Source organism: Stegodyphus dumicola, chromosome 5 (assembly GCF_044657685.1).
Source record: "Stegodyphus dumicola isolate Sdum_Otavi_A_Nest chromosome 5, ASM4465768v1".
NCBI classification, from domain to species: Eukaryota; Metazoa; Arthropoda; class Arachnida; order Araneae; family Eresidae; genus Stegodyphus; species Stegodyphus dumicola.
In genome coordinates this window covers 237,393,481-237,416,480 of record NC_140772.1, presented here as the reverse complement: position 1 = coordinate 237,416,480, position 23,000 = coordinate 237,393,481, and the positions used below count along the sequence as shown (strand labels likewise).

At 34.2% G+C, this 23,000-nt stretch overlaps 2 non-coding genes across 2 annotated transcripts; both read left to right on the top strand.

Annotated features, from left to right (window-relative positions):
- The first annotated feature begins 12,816 nt into the window (after nucleotides 1–12,816).
- TRNAL-CAA (transfer RNA leucine (anticodon CAA)) lies at nucleotides 12,817–12,889 on the top strand. Its single transcript has one exon. It is a non-coding gene; the product is annotated as a tRNA-Leu (tRNA).
- A 178-nt stretch (nucleotides 12,890–13,067) lies between these two features.
- TRNAT-CGU (transfer RNA threonine (anticodon CGU)) lies at nucleotides 13,068–13,140 on the top strand. The gene has a single exon. It is a non-coding gene; the product is annotated as a tRNA-Thr (tRNA).
- The last annotated feature ends 9,860 nt before the right edge of the window (nucleotides 13,141–23,000 follow it).

The following is a 23,000-nucleotide window of genomic DNA, read 5'->3' as shown; positions in this document are numbered from 1 at the left end:
TCATTTATTCTGATTCTTACTTTAAATGTTTGTTCTTTTTATTATGTATCATTGTTCTTGTGTGATACTTGAGCTGTTTTATATGTTTAGATTAATCTTTCCAATGTAGCCTTTTGTAACAACTGCAAGAACGTTACCTGAATTACTAATATTTAAAAATTGAGCTATTTACACTAGTACCTGCAGAACGGTGTTTATTTTCATAGGATTTTTAAACAATTTGCTACTTTTACTTTATAATGAATACATTTTTGGCACATTTTTGTTATGGCAGCCCCCGAGATTGAGTCTCCAATCAACTGAGATATCTCGCCAAAATCTGGTTGCATGTTCTTTTACCTTGCCACGTGATCGTATATTAGCACCTTCTGCATATTCGTATCTCTCCACGTAGTCGTATATTAAACACTATGCTGCATTTTTGCTCTTGCCGTACGTTCTTATAATCGTATTACTCATTCTTTAAGAGGTTTTCAAATTCGCATTGTTTATTTAATAATACATTCAATGCTTTTTGTGAATATTTAACAATCTTTAATTCACCGAAGAATGAGACGGATGCCATATAATGTTTTTTTTAAGAAAGATGTCTTCTACTTGACAAACGAGTATGCGAAAATGGCCACAATATTAAACTTTATGTTAACGACGAAAGCATTTGGAGATGCAATGTTAAAAATTGCAAAAAAAAAAGAAGGGTCTTCGTGTTGGAAATCAATTCAGCGGTTCCAGAATATAATTCGTCACTGCTTTTAGATTTAAGTATTCTTGAGAAGAGGAGTTGACATCCATGAAATAGTGTAATAAACAGCTTAATAAGTGCGAAAGTGTTACAGTTCACTGGAATAATTATATGCGATAAAATAATAATAATAAAAATAAGAATTCTTAAAAACATCCTTAGGAAACGATATTCGGGTACTATTGTTATTAATATAGTTGCGTGCGTACGGGTTCGTAAAGCCCCAATCACTTATATTTCCGCTACGAGGGATTGGACGTCGAAAGGGACAATTCTCAAAACCCGCACATTTCCACGAAACATACGTAGCTAGGTTACCATTTTCACTTACTGCAAAGACTTGAACGCCAATTAGTAATTGATTATTGCTCAGATTGGTAGTGGTGTGGTGTATTCAATTATAGCAAAGCACACTAGGGCTATCTGCCTAAGGGAAGGGATGCCTTCGTGGAGGACTTTCTAAGGGAAACTGGCTCGTATACACGTTACACATGGGAAAACCACGAAAACTCCCATGCAGCCAGCCCGTTCGCGGGATTCGAACCTCGGACCGAACTACCAGTGTTCAGCGACTTTACCGCTCGGCCGTTGGTGGGCTGCTCAGATTAGGATAACGTGATCCTTCAGAAGCAGAACTTTCGTCTGATTGGTTGATCTCTACCCGGGACAGAGTTACAGCCCAAACATTTTCGGCGAAGTTTAAAGAAATCCCGCGTAGCCGGAACATCGTTTAGGTAGCTAGGCGGGACTTCGCTTCCAACGGAGCTGTTTTTCTTCTAGAAATCGTCCCGTTCAAACCAGTGCTACCAGAATCTCGTTTCTCAGAAAAGTCCCGTCTAGCAGGGACCGTCGCTAGATGTGATAACCTTTTAACAGACTGAATGCACAAGTCCGATAAAAAGTTAATAAAATTTATTCTTATCAAAAGAAATATCATAGAAAGCTGGAATTTTTCTCAAAAATATTTGTACAAGTGTTTACAATATCACGCAATAATAATCAGTAGTTATCCTTCAAACTACTAAAACGTTAAATAGAAAGCGCAGAGAAAACTAATCCGCACAACAGCTAACTAAACAACTCAGCTGAGATGTCTCTCTCCGGCTTTTAAAAGCTTTCAATCCGTCGTGAGAGAGTTCTAGTAATTTCTTTGCTTCTCGAGATTCCTGGAAACCAACAAGACGGTGGAATTGTGATTACAGCTAACACAGTAGTCAATTACATTTATTCAATTTCAATACAAATAAGAGATATCTATTTATTTAATGTTAAATGCACGTGCTCTTATATTTCTACTTGTTCTGCGTATCTTTCTCTTAAAATTTATCACGCTCTGCGTTGCGCGAGGAAATAAAACAATTTTAATTATAATTCTACTAAAATTAGCTATCTACATATAAAATTCGTAACAATATATATGGTATTTTTTATTTTTATGTTCGCGCTTCAGGAGCTTGGCGAAATTATAGCTGAGATTTTGGCGCAAATCTAAAATCGCCAAATATATTTTAGGGCCGTTATAACAAAGAAGTACCAAATTTTTCATTAGATTCTTTAGAGGAAGTTACTTCATCCCCCCATATGATTTTTTTGCCTCCATTTCCAATTCACCAAGAGTTTTCTTTTTATCAGGTGATTGCTCATTGATAATTTTCAAGAGCATAACTTCATTTTCGGTAACCTGCTATTCCAGTAAATCATGCGTTTTGATACTAATACGAGCTAAAGCAGCTCGAATTATAGAACGTTTCTTTAAGTTTCATTAACTTTCTATATTTCCTAGAAAAGCTGGAGGAGATCGATATACTTGAAACAAAATTTGAAAATAAATCTGGCACTTATCTGAATGACCCTTTACGGACAAACCTTTGATTTCTAGAGTTTTACTTTTAAATCCAGTCTAAAGACATAGTTAATTCCAGGTTTCTGATTCCTCCCCCCCCCCAGAGTGGAAGGGAGGCACTAATAAGACGAACATCTCCATTTAATTAAACACGTTATCTTTATTTTCACATGTCTTTGTAATATTCAATACTGCCATAGCAGTCGATTACACATAGCTTCCGATACCGTCGTTCATCGCCGAAGTCGTTTATCTTTCCGTTCTTTACATAGTAACGTTAACAACATATTTTACTTCATTACTACCTGATTACCAAATCGTGGCAGCTTGAGATTGTGGTAATGCCACAAATAGCTTTCACAATATTGATAAATGAATAATCAAAACGGAGTTTAAGACAGCCTCATTTACGATTTGAGTTTTGTGCTGCCACTTTCTTAATTAGATTATAATCTATTCTTTAATTATAACATAAAATAGACTAAAGCAGATTTTAAAGGAGAAAACAGTTTCACTTACATAACATGATAAAAAATAGTATAAAAAATCTGAAAGCTTTCAGATTTTACATTACGCCCAAAGGGGCGTTTTTTTAACGTTTTGTGTATTACGTTTATTTAGTGAATATCATGTTCTTCCCACTTAAACCATAAAATTCAATACAACAGCAATATCGAAAAAAAAATTAATAGTCCTTATGGACAAATTGTGGACTAAAAATATTTAAAAGAGCATATCTTGAAAATTTCCGATACACTGGAGATAAAAATGTTTTTTTTTTTTTTTTCGTACAGTGTTGCCATTGCTAACTTTCAAATCATTAAGTTTCTTAATCAAGAGCTCATAAATGCCTTACAAAATATGAAATAGAGAATAAAACAAATTCCAGGTTACAAATTTGGGCTTCCAGATACCCATATTCGGGTGGAGACGTACTATATTCAAACCTTGATGGCTCTAGGTATCGTTATTTTATCACAATGCGAGAAATATACATACATTTATGCAGATTCTTCATTATTTAATTTCTATATATATAATACAGGGCGGTAATATTTGGTGGCAAAAATTTAAAAAGTGATTCGCCGTTTATAGTAAATCAATGCAAAATGCCAAAACGAAATTAATAGTAATAATTAAACTAAAAATTTGAAAATATATGAGTCATTTCTTTTATCATAAACGATTATAATCTCGATAGATAAAGAAGATTTAAGGTTTAGTAAAGATGTTCTTTACATTATAATTAAAAATATTTTTCGTTTATTGACGACTAAGATTTCTCCTTTTCAACTCCCTCAACAGATGTTTGTTTAAAAACTGTGAATTCATTTAATTTGAAATGCTATAAATATTTTTTGAAAGCTAGTATTACATGACTATTTCAATTATATCGATAATGACTCTTTTGTAAATTAAATAATAAAGCAAGATTATATAGTTTTATCAATAAAGAGATGAGGATGCATTTAAGAAAGTCGGCACTGTTCTGTTATCTGGACCGGGTTTCAGAAAAGTATGTATGTATGCAATAATGGATGGACGAACGTGTTCATGTATGCATGTATATATGCACATAACGTGTGCATACCCGGTCCTGATCAGAGAAGACTACCAAAAAAATCTGATAATCTGAAAAATTAAACTACAAAATGTTGATATTTATCAACATCGTACAATACAGGAAACAAAACACTGTGACTGAGTAATACATTATATGCTCGAAAAGTTTAGATAAGAATGTTACATAGGCTTTTCACATTTCTCAAAATATAATTCTAGCCAGAGATTATCCAAGAGGGAATCTATGACATATTTATGGCGGATTTTATACCTTCATATGAGTTTATGACAGTTACAGATGTTTCCTCCAAGCATTAGATACAGCATCTTCATAAAAAGAAGACGTGGATAACGATAACACTGATAATAAAGAACATTAGATGGACCAGCAGGTTAAGCCCAGTGGAGTAATAATCTTTTGACTTACGCAAGTGATCATTCACAACGAAACGTGTTAGGAAAAAGGGCATTAAAATATGTAACCATTAAAAGAAACAAAATTACCAACATTATGATTTTCTAAAATAATTTGTAAAGCTTGCTAACATGTTTGGAAAAAAATCGAATGAGTTTTTTTAAATTTTTGGCGTAGTTCTGGGTTTGTTTTTGATGAATCTGTGCAGATTCAAACATCAGAAAACTAAAATCCCATATTTCTAGATTCAATATATCTGGTTTTGTGTCTTTTTGGAATCATAATGCAGCATGGTATTTCGTGGGTTTCTACTTAATAAGTAATTTTGTTTAAGTAAAAATGTTTTATAGATATTTTCAGTGCCATTTTAACTTACACTGAAAATTTGGATTTAAATTGGACTGAACATTTTGAATACTCTTCTATCTATCAATAGTAGCACGTTGATAGATAGAAGAGTAGTCAAAATGTTCTGAAAGAGCTGATAATGACGTCTCCTAGCGTATTTCATGGATATCTGAACGTTAGATAATTCTAGACCCATTTTAAAATTATTTAAAACATTTCCAGGCAAAAATTTATTTAAGCTGGCCTTTTTGTAAAGATGTACCCTTAGAAAAACCCAAATTTGTAGGGGACACACAAAAGCAAAAACCTTTCTCTACTAAATATGCTGCATAAAATTTTGTAACAATGCATAATCAATCTCTTATAAAAGTGTACGTATTGCTAATTTTTGTAAGTGTTTTTATTTACTTGTTTGTTATTTGATTTTTATGTATGTTTGTAGTTATGTGTATTATTTTAATTTTTTTATTTATCTACACATTTAATATAATTTGGATGATAATTTTACGCTTTTTTAATTTTTATTTTAAAATTTTGTCCCTTTTTGTGTTTGCATATATTTATTCTATGCATCATTCTGTTCAGTGTCTGTATTAACTGTCATTGGAATGACAAGGCTAAATAGGGCCTGAAATCAATTTAAATTAAGTCAAACAACAAAAATCAGCGTTATATTTACAATTTTTCACAGGACTAGTTTCGATGGTTTTCGACGGTTGTCGAGCCATTCCTATCTTACCTTATCTTATCACTATATCTTATCTCGTTCATTTGCTCTTTGGCATCTGAGGATGGTGGAGCCTTGGCGGCAATCGCAGTCTCTAATTTGATGATATTTCAAAAGCTTTCGAAAATAGCATTTTCGAAGCCTTAGGACACAGCAGTGCAGTATGCCATTTCTACATATAATAAATTTCTATGCGTGTATCGGGTGGATTATTCAAGGTATCCATCTCATGTATTAACTGGATTTCATAGAACAACACCGAGCAAGTAACTTACCACATTTTAAAGCTTTTCTTTTCCTTCTGTCGGAAGGTTTTTGTATGCCCAGAACTGGTGGTATTACCCCTTTTTCTTGCCTTTCCTCCACATCAACCTCCACCATCTCTGCCTGAAAATTTAAATGCGTTCCTACTGACTTCAAAGAGTCCAAACCACATATTATATTCACTTGCTAGTTTCTGATCACGAAAAACAAAGCTGGAGTGCCTTTCATTTTTAGCCTGCATACTCAACGTCACACTACTACCAAACTCGTATTTCTGATTTCACGTTACTCAAGGTCATACAACCACCAAATTCGCAATTCTGACCTTACATCGTTATGACTTTCGTGTCTACAACTTCAAGCAGCCTGTATTTCCTAAAATATCATTTGCCAAAAACTTTCGTTGCCAAAAATCTACTCTGTGCCTCGGTATCTAGCTAAGCTAATAACGATACTCTATTCAAAACTATATACATATGAAGCAGTTCGGCATTTGTCATCATCACCGTCTTCAACTGTATTTGAGAGGCTTTAGCTTTTCTTGCAGAAACTGACATCTCTGACCTTCAGCATCCTTTTTCAGTTTAAATGACTTGCCTTGCAGGTTTCAGGAACCCGCTTTTCTGTTTCTCCAAAAGTCCTTTCTCGCCGCCACTTTGGAAATAGCCACTTTGCTCTCTCTAGTAAGTCATTCTGCTAGTATTCCATCCTTAGTTCTCCTGCTGAACCTTCTATCACTTTTTTGGCTAAATCGATTACTTTATACCTACCGATTGTAGAGACATTAGGTATTTTTTGAAAGCAGACAAGATGAAAAATAGCAAACGCCTTCGTCGGGAATCGAACCACGGACCTCTGGAATACCGGCCCAGCGTGCAGAACCTCTACACCACGAAGAACGCTAGGAAAGCGGCAGGAATACCTTATACGATAAACCTATCATATTGCCGCGTACGGCTATTTTTAGCTATCAAGTAGCTTCCAATCTTCACAGCTAATTCAAATAATTCTTTCAATGTACCAAGATTCTTCAATTCGACTTAATCCTGAATATGCAGCAGCATCCTCGGCGTAATCAATTGCATGAGATCAATTTCGGATTTTACCTGTACAACAATTCTACAAGTCTCCACTTTTCTCAATCCAAATTCCATGAATTCTTTACCTATACCATGTAACATTTTACAAATAACTTTAGCTCGAACTGAGCTCTTTTCCACACTAAATGGAGTGATTTAAGTGCTAACTTGGCCTTAAAATATCACACTTATATGTCTCGCTGTCTGATTCACCTAAAAAAGTTTTTCCATTTCCTTTGGAACTTTACATTGCCCATGTAATAACAGAAGAATCCACTGCTCGTGTGTTTAATATAAAACAAGCATGAAAGTTGAATATAAATATTTTAATTTTGAATTATATAAACCTACTGCGAATATGGACATCTGGAAGCCCAAATTTGAAATTTGGAATTTGTTTTATTATCGATTTCATATTTTATAAATCTTTAATGAATTTTTGATTAACAAAAACAACGATTTAAAAGCGAGCAATGACAACGATGTACAGAAAAAACATTTTTATCTCCGCGTAAAACTGTGTATCGGAAATTCTAAAGATATGCTCAATTTAAAATTATTTTTCGATATTGCTCTTGACTTGAATTTTATGGTTTAAGTGCGAATAGTATGATATTTAATAAAATAAATAAAAATAACACACAAAATGTAAAAAAAAGAAAAAGAAAAAAAAAAAAAAAAAAAAAAAGCCTCTTTGGACGTAATATAAAATCTGAAACCTTTCAGTTTTTCTTTTTTTTTTAAAATTTATATTAGTCTTTTTATTTCTCTTCATTGAATATAGGATTCTTTTTCCTTAATGCGGTAATGTCTTTTATACTATATTTGGCAGATATATGTCAAATCACATTGACGATTAAGACAAAAAATATTATAAATTTCCCAGGAATTAAAATTAGAGATAGGATCTCTACTGACTGAACAATAAATTTTATTACAAAACGTTTGCTAACGGTGCTACACTTTACACACTTCAAAAATTCCGCGTAACTGGGAATTCATATTCCTATGGCTTTCTAACTTAAAGAAGTTAACTGAAGTGTATTATATAATTCAATCAAATGTAAGGTAATGAATGTATCTGTATTGTTCTCAAACAATATTTACACTATGCAAAATTCATTAGAAGTTGTTAATAAACTCAAGACTATTCGTCCCTGGAATTTATACGATTTCTTTTATTAAATCACTAATACCACAATAACTAATGTTTCAGATGAAACTGCTAAAATAGCTTAAAACCGCACATAGCGATTTTCATTTCACTCATACTGAAATTGAAGAGTTAATCTCTCTTGCTAAAGATTCTCCGAGTCAGATTGATTTGGTTTTCCAAAGCAATTACTATCGGCAAATTGAAGGATTATCTGTGGGTAACTGCCACTCCAGTTCACCTGAATCCACTTATGGAAAAGCCATTTTGACAAATTAAAAATATTACAACAAGCAGGCTATTTCATAATCTGGAATCTCTTTAAACGAATCCACAAATGATTTTACATAAGAACTGAAATTTAATAAAATATGAAGGAGAAAATGTTTCAAAATTAGATAAAAAGTAAAGTTAAAAGAAATTTTACAGTAACATATCCAAAGTTGCTAAACTAATAACTCACAATTCTGCGCACAGTAATTTGTGCACAGAATTGTAGAATTGTGATGCACAATAATTTGTGCACTTGTACGCTTTGAAAAATTACATCGATTTAATATTTATAAGTTGACTAAACAATCACTTTTTTATATTATGAGAATTTAATTACTTATTGATAGATTTTCCTATACATAATATCATCAGCCTTTCCTTAAAATATTTGATGTTAAACATTAACATTTGCTTCGCAATATCAGTAATTGTTTCACTCATATCAAATGTCGAAGATTTTTTGATTTACCGATCTCCCTCTTATAATCTCTGTTTGCAGTTGAAATAGCGATTTGGGGCTTTCCTGCCTCGTTCAACTTAACAACATTATAGGTCACATCTCCCTTTAGAGCAAGTCGCAAAGGTTCGACCTCCGCTATTGCCCCTCCAGGAGAGGGCGCACCACTCCACTGGCATCTTGCCAGGCAGCACTGGTCGTTTGATTTGCTACCTGCCCGTCGCAGCGGGACATTACCCAGCATACCCGTGTACGCTACCCCCCTGGGCTACTAAAACCACGCCGCGTTAGGACGTGCCAGACCCCGGGGCCGGCCAATAAGTGACCTTTCCCACCTTCCCAATAAGTGACCTTCAGAACCACCAAGTTCATAAATTATATACTCCCATGGCCGAGACAGCCTAGGTACAGATCCTAGCCAGTAGCTTCTCAGAATTCTCTACATCGACCCGGGGGGGGGGATAGCATTAGGTCGTTCTTTTGGAAACGTTTTCTTCAATATCGTAAAAAGAGAAAGTTTCATGCGTTATATGTAAGGGGCAGTTTCATTGGAATTGCAAATGCATGAGGAGTTGTAATCTTGTAATAAAGTAGGTAATATACCCCAACCCAAACACACGAGGCTTCATGTTTTTGTTTCGCAGTTAAATTTTCTGAAAGCAATTGAGTGTCACATTGTAAACACTTTTCATAATATTTGTAAGACTTCCTTGTACGAAGTAAAAGAAGTATTTTAATTACGAAAAATTCCAGGTACGAAAATATCCATTTTATCCGCTATCGAATGCAATTTAACGATGTTTTTGCGTGACATCTATAAGTAAGAACAGAATAAAAGAATCTTTTTCCCAAAACGGATTATAAAATTGATTAGAAATAGATTCAGAAGAGACTTTTTTCGTGACGTTTGTACGTACGTATGAACGTACGTATGTATCTCATATACCTTAAAAACGAGTAGCCTCAGAACGCTGAAATTTTGTATATAGAATTGCTATAAGACGTAGTCGTGCACCTTATTTTTTTGTTGTAATCAACAGCACCAAAAGTACAGTGGAAGCAATACGAGTTTAAATCGTTCCAGCATTGAGCTCGTATGTCGAATATCTCGAATCTAGAAACAAACTTCCCGACTGAAAATAATGGAAATCCAGTTAATCCGTTCCACACCCCCAAACATATCAACATAAAAATAAATTTTTCTGATAAATAACACTGGTAAATAATATAGCCGTTGTTTACCTTTATGATAACTTCCGACACCGACCTTTTAACTGCTTCTCGTTAATCCAAACTAAAAACAGCTTCTCAACATCTTCTAGTTTTGGAAAGTGCTTGGAAGAAACGGTAACTCTTTTGGCTACATCAAGTTTCTTAATTTCTTTTCCTGCTTCTTCAGAATAGTGCAGATCGTCGATGTCGAAAGGTCGTAACTCTTCGCCAATTATGTCATTTTTACACCATGCTTATGTTTATCTATGATTTCTTTCTTAATTTCAACGGCCATGGCTTCCTTATTTTTCTTTTCGGTACTATCTGAGGCAACAATCCTCTTGGGAGGCATCGTGAAATAATTATTTTCGCATTAAATGTAATAAATAATTGATTCACAAGCGCACAAACATGTAGATCAAAGATCGCGGAGTGATCTGATGAGGGGATTCCTCGAGTCGAGCCCGGATAGGAAAATGGCGCCACGCATACCAACAGCTTGGTTCATTGCTCGTTACTCGAACCAATGCTTTTTAGAGACAAATGTTTCGCTCATACTTTCCTCGTATCTCGAATTTCTCGTATATAGAGGTGCTCGTATCTCGAGGTTCCACTGTATGTAAATATATGTATATGTATTTACATACACACCTACTCTTCGGTTAACTCAGTTTTTTACTTCCTTGTACGAAGTAAAAAGGAAGTATTGTTATCGCGAAAATCTTTAGGCAGCATATTTCAACGAAAATATCGACTTTGACCGCTTTCGAATGCAATTTAACGATGTTTTTGCGTGATATCTATACGTAAGGACAGAATAAAAGACTTTTTTCCCTCCCCAAAAACTAAAAAACTGCTTTAAAATGAATTCTGAAGAGAATTTTTCGTAGCGTCTGTACGAACGTATGTACGTACGTGCGTACGAACGTACGTACGTACGTATCTCGCATAACTCAAAAACGAGTAGCCTCAGAACGTTGAAATTTTGTATATAAGATTATTATAACATGTAGATGTGCACCTCGTATTTTGGTTTCAATCGGCAGCGCCAAACGTATATAAATATATTTATACATATATCCACTCTGTTACCCGGCTCAGTGATCTCAGTTTCTTTACTCTTATATGTTTGTAAATTGTACATTTTTTGCTTTAAAAATGATTGAATTATGTTGTTTTTATTTTCCGGTTAAAGTTTTTATGCCTTTCGTAATTCTGGAAGCAATATTTGTACAATTATCAACAATTTAAAAGCTGTTTAAGTGCGGTTAAGTTTTAAATAACATGGCGGACATATTTGTTTACATTTGAAACAGCAGAATTGTAGATTTGTTGCCAATCTAGAGAGACCAAGCTTCGCAACTCAAAAATAACGCCTTCATTTATTATTGAGAATTAAATCATGCTTAATCCTTTCTGGAATTTTTTCGAGGAAATAAGTATTTAAAATTTACTTCGTAATTTTTAATACAGATATTTTGAGTTTTTATGTATTTTTGCCTTGTCGCGAAATGAAAACTGAATTAATTGAATGAGAAATACTCAATCGTCTGTGAAAAACTGTTTCTTTTTCGTTTTGTTTGCTTAATTTCTTTTATACATCGTTCTAGCTTTGTTATGGTATTTGAATAGAACATGTGGTAACGATTAGATAATTCTGTTCTTTAAATCATGTAAATTTTATGCACTATGAGTTATAATATGAACGAAATATTATACTGTTAAGTGAATCTAGCGCCAGAGTGTCGCTATGGTAAACAAATACTAGAGTGAATTTTAAAGAATGCATTTATTCTATTGTGGTTTATGCGCTGTCGGCGACGTAGATTTAATTCAATCTAATAAGTTTAAATGAAATGCAAGAAAAAATGCGTATAATTTAATACTCCGTACAAGGAAGTCATGTGGTGTACACATAAGATTTTTTTATTCTTATATATTAGTAAATTGAAAAGATTTTGCTTTAAGAATTATTGTAGTATGTTGTTCTTATCTTCCGGTTAAAGTTTTTATGCCTTTAGTTAATCTGCATATATAATCTGTACAAAATTGGGGGGGGTGCATAGCGCACCCAGAGTGATGATGTGCGATGAAAAAGAGTATATGCCCTAAGATGTAATTATCAAGGAAGAAAATTATGTGTGGAATTCGAGACTACGTCTGTCTTCGTGTGTCATCTTTCTAACTACGCACTAAAGTTCCTCCAAGTTATTACGACGTAAATAACCATCGCGAGTCCATTGCATCTTTCTCCAAGTCATCCTATTAGATAAATACAGTGTCTCACAAAAGTGTTCGTACACTTACGAGTTTCGGAGAAATATTGCTTTATTCATTAATAAAAATTAATATTTGAGATTGAGAATTTTTTTAATAATATCTATAAATTTCTCTCAGCAGAAACGGATAAGTCATTTTATGAGCATAGTAAAACTTTATTTTTGAAAAAAAAAATTCAATAACAAAAAAGTTACCCCACAAAAGTCTTCGTACACTTTCAAGAAATCCGTACATATTAGTAAATTTTGTAGTATTTCTGTTAGTTGATATATTGTAGGACGTAGGATATCCTGTAGCACTTATGACAGCTTTCAAAAATGTCTGGGCGCAGAGTTCACGAGTGTTTTAGGGGGAGAGTTAATATTTGCATCAATATTCCTCCATTCTTTCATCATTCCTGTTTTTAGTTCTGTTTATGTTTTATGCTGTATTATAACGTATTCTCCCGCCTTCTTAGCTTGCCTTCGTGGTGTAGTGGTCAGCACGCTCGACGCAAATTCGAGAGATCCGTGGTTCGAGTCCCCGCGAGGGCATTGCTCATTTCTTCGATTTCCTTGTTTCGAAAATTCTATAATGTCTCTACAGTGGCGCCCGAACTAAAAGGTGGTGAATGATTCTTCTTCACCACCAGGATTGGGCGATTGACTCCCATACTCGCCAGTCGCCCTTTAAAAGGGAGTATGTAAGGTATTTCTCCCGCCTTCTTAGCATGCCTTCGTGGTGTAGTGGTCAGCACGCTCGACGCGTATTCGAGAGGTCCGTGGTTCGAGTCCCGGCGAGGGCATTGCTCATTTTTCATCTCTCCTGCTTTCAAAAATTACCTAAAGTCTCTACAGTGTCTTCGTACTTTAACCTGTAATTCTCTTCCGATGCGTTCTATCGGGTTTACATATAATGAGTGAGATGGTGTTTTTAGAACTTCAGGCATTTGAGGGCATATGCTTAGGATCATTATCCTGATAAAAAGAATTGAAAAAGTTGTTTCCAATACGTAGATTTTGGGAGGATAATTTTAAGTTATTTTTTCAAATATTTAAATAAACATCATGGTTCATGACGCCATCAGTAAATACATAATTACCTAAACCTGATGCTGACATGCACCGCCACACAAGAACACCTTCACCGCCATACTTTACTGTACCAAACATGGGTCTTGGGATTAAATTCCTCATTTTCCTTGAGGAATTATACGCCCATCGGAACCCAAAATTTTAAATTCGCTTTCATCTGCAATTAAGACATGGTTCCAATACGCTTCGAGCTTATTTATCACTGATTTTGCGAAGGAAAGAATAAGCTTTCTATTTTTGGCACTTACAAAAACTTTTCTTCCATCAGAGCACCCATGTAATCCAGCTGATCTGAGTACTCATCGAAGAGTTTCAGGTGAAACTGAAGAACAAAAATTTTCAGTAAATTCTGTAGAAATCTTTACAGCATTCAAAAGTGGATTTTTCGCAAATTTTCTAACCATAAATCTCTGATCACGTTAAATTAACGTTGCCAGACGACATCTTCTTACTTCATTTTCGATCCGATTTTCTTCATCTTTAAAGCATTTTATCACTTGCTGCATCGTATAATGGGATAAAATTACGAATTTAGCGAGATCCCGGATCAATCATCCACCCTTATGATAAAAAATGATCAGTTTTCGAGTGATATTTGTTGTTTTCTTACCATTAAGATAAAGTTTTAAATATTCATTAAATTATAACGAAGTAAGCAAACAAAGAATAAAGTCAAACAAATTTTTAAACGTCATCAAAATGGAAAAAAAAGTGTCAGACTATAATTTTATTTATGAAATGCTTTTACGAAAAAGTTTAAGTGTACGATCACTTTTGTGGCGTGTTTTATCTATGACTCCTTACATTTTCAATTTCCGAAAAAGAAAACAGGTCAGTATTAAAAAAAGAACAGTTTGGTTTCATTCAAAATCGCATGGATATGATATGAAAAAATATTGGGCTTTATATTCATATTTGATTCCGGGCTACAGCGTTTCTTCTACAAATTCTTAAAGAACACTTTTGGCAGCCATTGTATATACCCGCCCTCTTACACTGGCTTTATTTTCGCAATCGTTGTCTCAGTCATATACTTCAAGCTGTAGAGACATTAAGTATTTTGGAAGCAGGAGACATGAAAAATGAGCAATGCCCTCCCCCGGGACTCGAACCACGGATTTCTCGAATACGTGCCGAGCGTGCTGACCACTGCACTACGAAGGCATGCTAAGAAGGCGGGAGAAATATCTTATACAGGTACTTTCGATAAATAACGAAATGTAACTTTTAGTGCGGTCACCCGGTTAATATACTTATATTTAGGAAAGTTTTATACACGCTATGGAAACATAAAATTAGAAGTTCAACTCCCGTACCACAAAAATACCCTGGGGTATAAAATTTCAAAAATGCAATTTTTGATGTCATTTTCAACGTACCTTGAGAGCTCGGTTCATAATTAATTAATAATTCGAGGATATAAGTTTAAATGAAGAGCAGCAAAAATATGTATAATTTAATAAGCCATAGAAGCAAGTAATGTGGTGTGCACATCAGTGTTAGCCCAGAGGAGCGTTATCCCAGAAGGGCTATTAGTCTTGAAACGGGATTTTGCGTTGAATCACTATAAACGGCTGAATCGGGTTTCAGATTGTTGCCACCAAATATTATCGCCCTGTATTATATTTAAAGAAATTAAATAATGAAGAATCTGCATAAATGTATGTATGTTTCTGGCACTGTGATAAAAAAAAAGGTACCTAGAACCATCAAATTTTGACTAACGTAATTCTCCACCCAAATATGGGCATGTCGACTTGGAATTTGTTTTATTATCTATTTCATATTTTGTAAGACTTTAATGAATATTTGATTAAGAAACTGAACGATTTCAAAGTGAGCAATGTGGTAATACTGGACGGGAAGTGGGGGAAAAAAAAAAATTATCTCCAGCGCGCGAAACTGTGCATCGGAAATTCTAAAGATATGTTCTTTTTAAATTATTTTGCGATACTGCTGCTGAATTTAATTTTATGGTTTAAGTGTGAAGAACATGTTACCTTTATTTATTAAATATATTTAATAAATAAAGGTAAGACACAAAACCTTAAAAAAGCGTAATATAAAAACCTGTGGGCCTAATATAAAATCTGAAAGCTTTCAGATTTTTCCATGATATGTATATATTAATCTTACCAAGTAGCTGCTATACGTAACAACTTCTTGGATAGGATCTTCAAGTAATCTTCGTTAAGCCTAACGCTGAACCTAAATCACACAGGTCAGACACACATCCTTCCTTTTTGAAGAATTCACAAAAAAGATCTATGATGGTAATTGCTTGGAAACAGGACTTCAAATCTCAACTCCAATATCTTAATTGGTTCGCCTGTCTAAAGTAACACCTTACTTTCAGAACTAAATAAACAAGTTTAAAGTATTTATGTAATCTGTTTTACTAATTGCTGAATTTATTTTCTTTCCCCGTTTCTCACAACGATGAAGGCAAGAATTGTCAACAAGAAAAGGAAACGTTTTTAAAGCTTAAAATTAATAGTTCAAATAATATTCAAAAGCAAACATTTCGTGAAAAATGATAACCCAAAAAAGCAAATGAAGAAAGGATACACTATAGGCTAAAACAAGCAAATATTCACGATACCTCACTGATCTGTACTGTGGAAATAGTTTAGGCATTGCTTCCCAGTGAGATATTTTACACGACTTCGGCTGTCATTGATCACAGCTTGCCCAAAATTTGAACAGTTAAAAGCAACACTGCAAACCAATTCAGATAAAGGTATTCTTTTCAGTGCCAAATGTCAGTGTTGAAAACAAAAATTCCCCGTATTTGCAGAGGGGGGAGAAGGTAGAGATGGGGGAAGTGGAAGGGTTGATGGCTGACACAGCCTGCCAAGCACGCACAAATGACTAAGTAAATTACTCATGGACTGTTGACAGATAAGTTGCATTTCGAAAATGCATTTTGAAAAAGGAAAAATGCGAGCACGCTTTAAACAGATGTTTCAGATCGCAAATTAGGATCAGACATTTCACGAAAAAAAACTATGGTGAGAAGTAAAGTGATCTAAGTTTCTCCTCATATTTGTATTTTCAGCGCAAGCTTTCCTTGTAAAATATCACATAGCTTTGACAGTGAAAACCAGAAAACTCTTAATAATAATAATCATAATTACATTAATAAGGGCAGAATCACATTCCCGTCAATCATTTCTTTTCTCCTGTCTTTCTATCATTAAATTTTTAATTATTTACAAAGAAAATATTGTTGCGTGCGTACGGGTTTGTCGTAGATTGAATGCACAAGTCCGATAACAGGTTAATAAAATTTATTCGTATCAAAAGTAATATATCAGAACGCTGGAATTTTTCTCAGAGATATTCGTACAATTGTTCAGGTTCAAGTGTAGTAGGACCCCCAATGTTTACTATAAGTAACGTAGGTATAGTCCCACTACACTTCGGTTTATTTTTAAAGTTAGTATTTAAAATAGTACATAATAGTATATTGACATAATGATTGATATCATATTGTTACGGATTTGGTATTTGAATAGCTAATGTTAGTTGAATTATAAATAAAATTGTTTTATTCCCCGTGCAGTGCAGCGCGTGACGAATATTAAAAGAAAGCTAAGCCGGAAGATTAAAAATACAACAGCATTTAACATTTAATAAATAAATATCTCTTTCGAGAAAGTTCCAGAAAATTCTCGCGCATTTAAAAAGCTTATATAAGCGGCATGAAAACCTCTCAATTCGTTATTGTTGTTAGTTAGTTTGTTGTTGTTTTAAGAGTTTGTTGAGAAAACTGCTCTTGTTGACTGTAGCGAATTCGCGGATTAGCTTTCTTTAGGTGTTTTGAATTAACTTCTGTTGAACGTTTGAGTAGTTAAAAGATAACTACTGTGAGATATTATAATAAGGAAAGAATATCTGAGGAAAATTAAGCATTTTTGTTGTGATAATAATAATTTTTTTCATTTTTCATCGGACTTGTGCATTCAATTCAAACGAACCCGTACGCACGCAACAATATCTATTAGATATAATTATAGTAGTTATAACAGGTATAATAATTGTATGCCAACAGTCATAATTTAATAGTTCATAATAGTTCCTTGAGATAAAGTTCACAATATCACACAGTATAAACAATAATCATACTGTAAAGACATTAGGATTTTTTTTTTGGAAGCAGGTGATGTAAAAAATGAGTAATGCCCTCACCGAGAATCCAACCACGGACCTCTGGAATACGCGCCCAGCGTGCAGACCACTACACTACGAAGGCATGCAAAGAAGGAAAGAGACTGGTGTTTTTAGAAGACGCAATCGCTCAAATCCTGGTGGTGAAGATTCATTATTCACCAGCTTTTAGTTCGGGCACCACCATAGAGACATTAGGTATTTATTTAAAGCAAGACGAATGAAAAATGAGCAACGCCCTCACCGGGAATCGAACCACGGACCCCCTGGAATACGCACCCAGCGTGCAGACCACTACACTACGAAGGCATGCAAAGAAGGAAGGAGAAATACTGTATAATACTTCAAACTACTATAAATGTTAAAGCACAAAGCAATGCAAAGCGTACGAATATCTTAGTTCACGCGGAACTAAACAGCTTGCAACAACAATAAGTAAGCAACTAAACTCAGACGCTCTTTCTAAGGCCTTTTACAACTTTCAACAGATGGCGTGAAATTTCTAGTACTTTCTGCTTCTCGAGATTTGTGGAAAGCAATAAGAGAATCTAATTACGGTTACAACTAACACAGTAGTCAATTACATTTATTTAATTTTAATATAAATTATCGAGATAACAATTTACTCAATGTTAAATGCACGTATCCTGTATTCTTACTTTTCCGGTATAACCTTCTCTTATATTTTGTCTCGCGCTGCAAGGGGAAGTAGAACACTTTTAATTGTAATTATACTGAAATTACCTATCTAAATACATAATAATATAAACACTGAAAGAAAGTTTCTTTTTTTCAAAAACAATTATAATAATGAAAGGTATAGAACATAATAAATTCAAGACTCATTGCGCTGAACATCGGTAATTCGGATTCTCAGAATTTTACTAAAATTCTGTTTTTCACTATGGTAGTTATTGTTTTTTATTACGAATTAAATATGTTTTCTGATAAATTTCCTATTTTGTGGTTAGGAAAATATATTAAAACTGGAACAATGACTAGCTTTTATGAGTTCTTTTGAAAGTAATGAACTATAAAAACATGTGAAAAGTCATAAGCATTTAAACAATTGCAATGTAAATGAAGTAGAAATAGGATAGCCTTGATATTTTATAATAATAACTTATTCAGGGTGTTTATGTAAATAATGGTGTAAAGTATTGAGTTCGCTTAAAGCCTATGCCAATATACTAATGAAGGTAGTCCCTCAGAGCTCTTAGAAGTAAAATTTGGACAACTTCAGCGTCTGAAAATTCTTTAACGAAATCTCTCCAAATTTTTTTATAGTTACATTACAGGTACAAGTAGCCTGGGCACCAGATTTTCACCATTGGTCGCACAAATGTAGTCCCTCCGCACCAACTGTAAGCTCCACCCTAAGCATCTCCCTCCCCACTTTCCCTAGCACCAAATCATTCCAGAGAATTTTTGGCTCGCCAGTATTTTGAGTGCTCCCGTTCCGCACAGACACTATACGCTTACAAACATGTATGACGTATCCAGAATTTCAGTCTGAGCTCACCAGAACGACAGCTAGCGTCGCTAACCACTATACCGATGAGGGCAGGACAATTACGCTACATTATGGTTGGCAGTGGTTGGCAAGTGTTGCCAGTGAGCGAAATATAAATTACTTAGTTGATCCTGTACGAGCCTCATGCATAATAAGTTATCAGAGTGTTCCATTTGGCAAAATTTAAGGTCACCAAAATATTCTGACTTGATTATTATTTTGTTAATATTAGATTTTTTGGAATTTAATCTATTATCTATCATTGCTTAATGAATTGTGCGATTTAAAATCAATTAACGCGTTTCCTAATAACTTAAATCTTATTTTATTTCTAATAATAAATTTTAATGATGCGTATTCAAATTAATTCAAATTCAAATTAATTAAAAAATTATATTACGCCCAAAGGGGGCTTTTCTAACGTTGTATGTGTTAACTTTTTATTAAATATCACTTAAACCATAAAATTCAACAGCAATATCGCAAAATAATTTAAAAAGAGCACATCTTTAAAATTTCCAATACACATCAGTCTCGTGCGCTGGAGGCCTACCAGCGGCCCAGCGGTAAAGTCGCTGAACACTGGTAGTTCGGTCCGAGGTTCGAATCCCGCGAACGGGCTGGCTGCATGGGCGTTTTCGTGGTTTTCCCCATGTGTAACGTGTATACGAGCCAGTTTCCCTTAGAAAGTCCTCCACGAAGGCATCCCTTCCCTGAGGCAGATAGCCCTAGTGTGCTTTGCCATAATTAAATACACCATACTCGTGCGCTGGAGATAGAATTTTTTTTCCTCCTTTTCCTGCACAGTGTTGCCACTGCTCGCATTAAATCTTTGAGTTTCTTAATCAAACATTCGTAAACGTGTTACAAAATATGAAATAGATAACAAAACAAATTACAAATTTGGGCCTCTAGATGCCCATATTCGAGTGGAGAACTACGTTACCCAAAATTTGATGTCTCTAGGTACCGTTGTTCTTTTACAATGCAAGAAACATACATTGATGCAGATCCTTCATTATTTAATTTCTTTAAATATAATGCACGGCTCTAAATATTAGGTGGCAATAATTTGAAAAGTGAAACACCATTTATAGTGAACCAACGCAAAATGCTGAAACGAAATAATAGCCCTTCTGGGCCCTTTTAGGCTAATAAACTATTGCCCCTTTGGGCTCCTTGGGGCTAATAAACTATTTTCAATAAAATTAATAAATTTTAATAAACTATTTTAAATAAAATTAATTTAATTATTTTAATTAATGAAGGATGTTTCTAAGGCCATACATTACTTACCTGGTAAAAATCGTTTGGTTCCGTTTATTCCAAATGTTATGTATCATTCTGGCGTTTTAAATTTAAATACCATTTGAAAACAAAAAGCCACGGTATTAGAAATTGTCATTTTTAAGCTATTTTGGATCATTTTAAATAAGCTTGCATATTTGTATAGGTATTTGTAAAATTTCGTTCCTGTTTCAGAAATAAAGAGTATTTCGTTGTAACCATTCACGTAGGGAATTGGTAGAGGAAACGATAAGAAGCAAAAGCTTTATAGGAAGAAAAACATAGCGAAAGTTACCAAGCCTTGAGGAAGATAGAAAATAAATTAGGGATATTTTCTCGGTTTAACAATATGCATTAAGTAAAGAGAACAGCCCAAAAAATTCAATATAATAAACTCATTCCTGCTTACTATCGAAACCGTAATGAAATTATCAGAGCTAACAATATGTGAATCATTCGTTCATTTTACCATATCCAAGATAAAATACAGCAGATATTCCATTAGTGTTTGCTGTTAGGTTCAGTCTCGCAGCTCACAAAAGTGAGCATAATATTTGTTCTAAGTGGCCTGGAATTATGAGTTGTGTTCTCTTTGAAGGCGAGAAGCATCCCATTCTAAAAAATCTCGAAGTTGTTATTCGATTACTCGGCTCTCAGATAAAACGAAAAAAGTCTCAGAACCCTTGAAGTTACTTATTTAAATATTCGAATTACCAAAAGATAGCTTTTGACTGTTATCGATGCCCGCATTTTATGCATAAATTAAAGAACCTGATTTTTTGTGCACCTACCTAGGAATAAATATTATGTTACGAACATTTATCCAAAAAGTATAAGCTACGTGTGGAATACAAAATTACAAATATAGCAGAATTCCAGTCATCCGAGCTATCTTTAGCCAAAAAAATATACGTGGCCCACCAGCGGCCGAGCGGTAAAGACGCTGAACACTGGTAGTTCGGTCTGAGGTTCGAATCCCGCGAAAGGGCTGGCTGCATGGGCGTTTTCGTGGTTTTCCCCATGTGTACCGTGTATACGAGCCAGTTCCCTTAGAAAGTCTTCCAGGAAGGCATCCCTTCCTTTAGGCAGATAGCCCTCGTGTGCTTTGCCATAATTAAATAATCCAATCCAATCCAAAATAATATACATTCTTCAACATCGAATCTTCTACAAATATATTATGAATAGCAGAACACATGCTATGCAGCACATAGCTAATTTTCTCCTTAAAATTGCAAAATTCTTAGAATTTTTGACATATTTGAATATAATGGGATCACTAAACACATAAATATGACCTGAAAACTATTTTTCCGAATTACGGTTTCTCCATCACGGCGAATTCCGGTATTTGAAAACATACAGCACAGCAGTAAGAAAAAGCATTTTTTCATATCGAAATAGTTTCTCTGACTTACTCTATATATTCCGCAAAATTCGATCAAATACTTCAGTACAATCCATAACATTCCTACACCTGCCTTAACCAATTACCCATTTCCACCTTTAATATAAGATTACCTCCCATGCTTTTTGCAGGAATTTTTTCCTTTCCGATGCCACCGCCCATCTCTTCTGCCACAAATTTTTCCTTTCAGAACTATAAACAGCTTTCATGTCCTAAATGACAGATTCCTTTTCTCTATGGCTGTATGAAGCCAGGGTTTAGTTATATTGTTTCGAAAGTCAATGGCAATGGCTATAAAGCAATGCTTTATGTTTTTATTTTGCCCTCTGTAGGCAAAAAGTCATCTTCCGTACTGCAATATATATGAAATAAAGTTTCTTTAGGCATATAACAACAGTAGGTAAGAATAGAGCTACATGCATGCATATTCACCTCACGTCCCAAAGCATACAGTTTTACTATTTTGCCCAGAGTATTAGTGCCTGTCTATGCCATTAAAGAACAACATAACTGACTGAATACAACTTATTAAGAGAAAGAATATGCTAGACAACGCAGTACGCATGTTTGTGTTGATAACTCGAGGCGCCGTAATTACGAGGGGTAATAATTTATTAACTGCCAAATAAAAGTAAAAATATTTCTTACATGTTGTACACTACACTGTAAAGGGCAATGCGGTGAGTTTCGAAAGTTCCAAAATAAATTTGTACTTACTACTGAGATTTATTTTGTCCTACACTAGCACGATACAGCTAGCTGATAATGGCTTTAAGGGTAGATAATTTTGAGCGCATTAGTAGGACAGCATGTAATAGATTTCTACAATGAAAGAAAAAAATCTGATGTGTACACCACATGACTTCTTTGTACGGAATATTAAATTATACGCATTTTTTCTTGCATTTCGTTTAAACTTATTGGATTGAATTAGATCTGCTTCGTCGATAGCGCATAAACCGCGATAGAATAAATGCACTCTTTAAAATTCACTCTATTTGTTTACCATAGCGACACTCTGGCGCTAGGTTCACTTAACAGTATTATATTTCGTTCATATTATAACTCAGAATGCACTAAATTTATATCATTTAAAAAATTGTCTAATCGTTGCCACATGTTCTATTCAAATACTATAATAAAGCTAGAACGATGTATAAAAGAAATTAGGCAAACAAAACAAAAAAGAAACA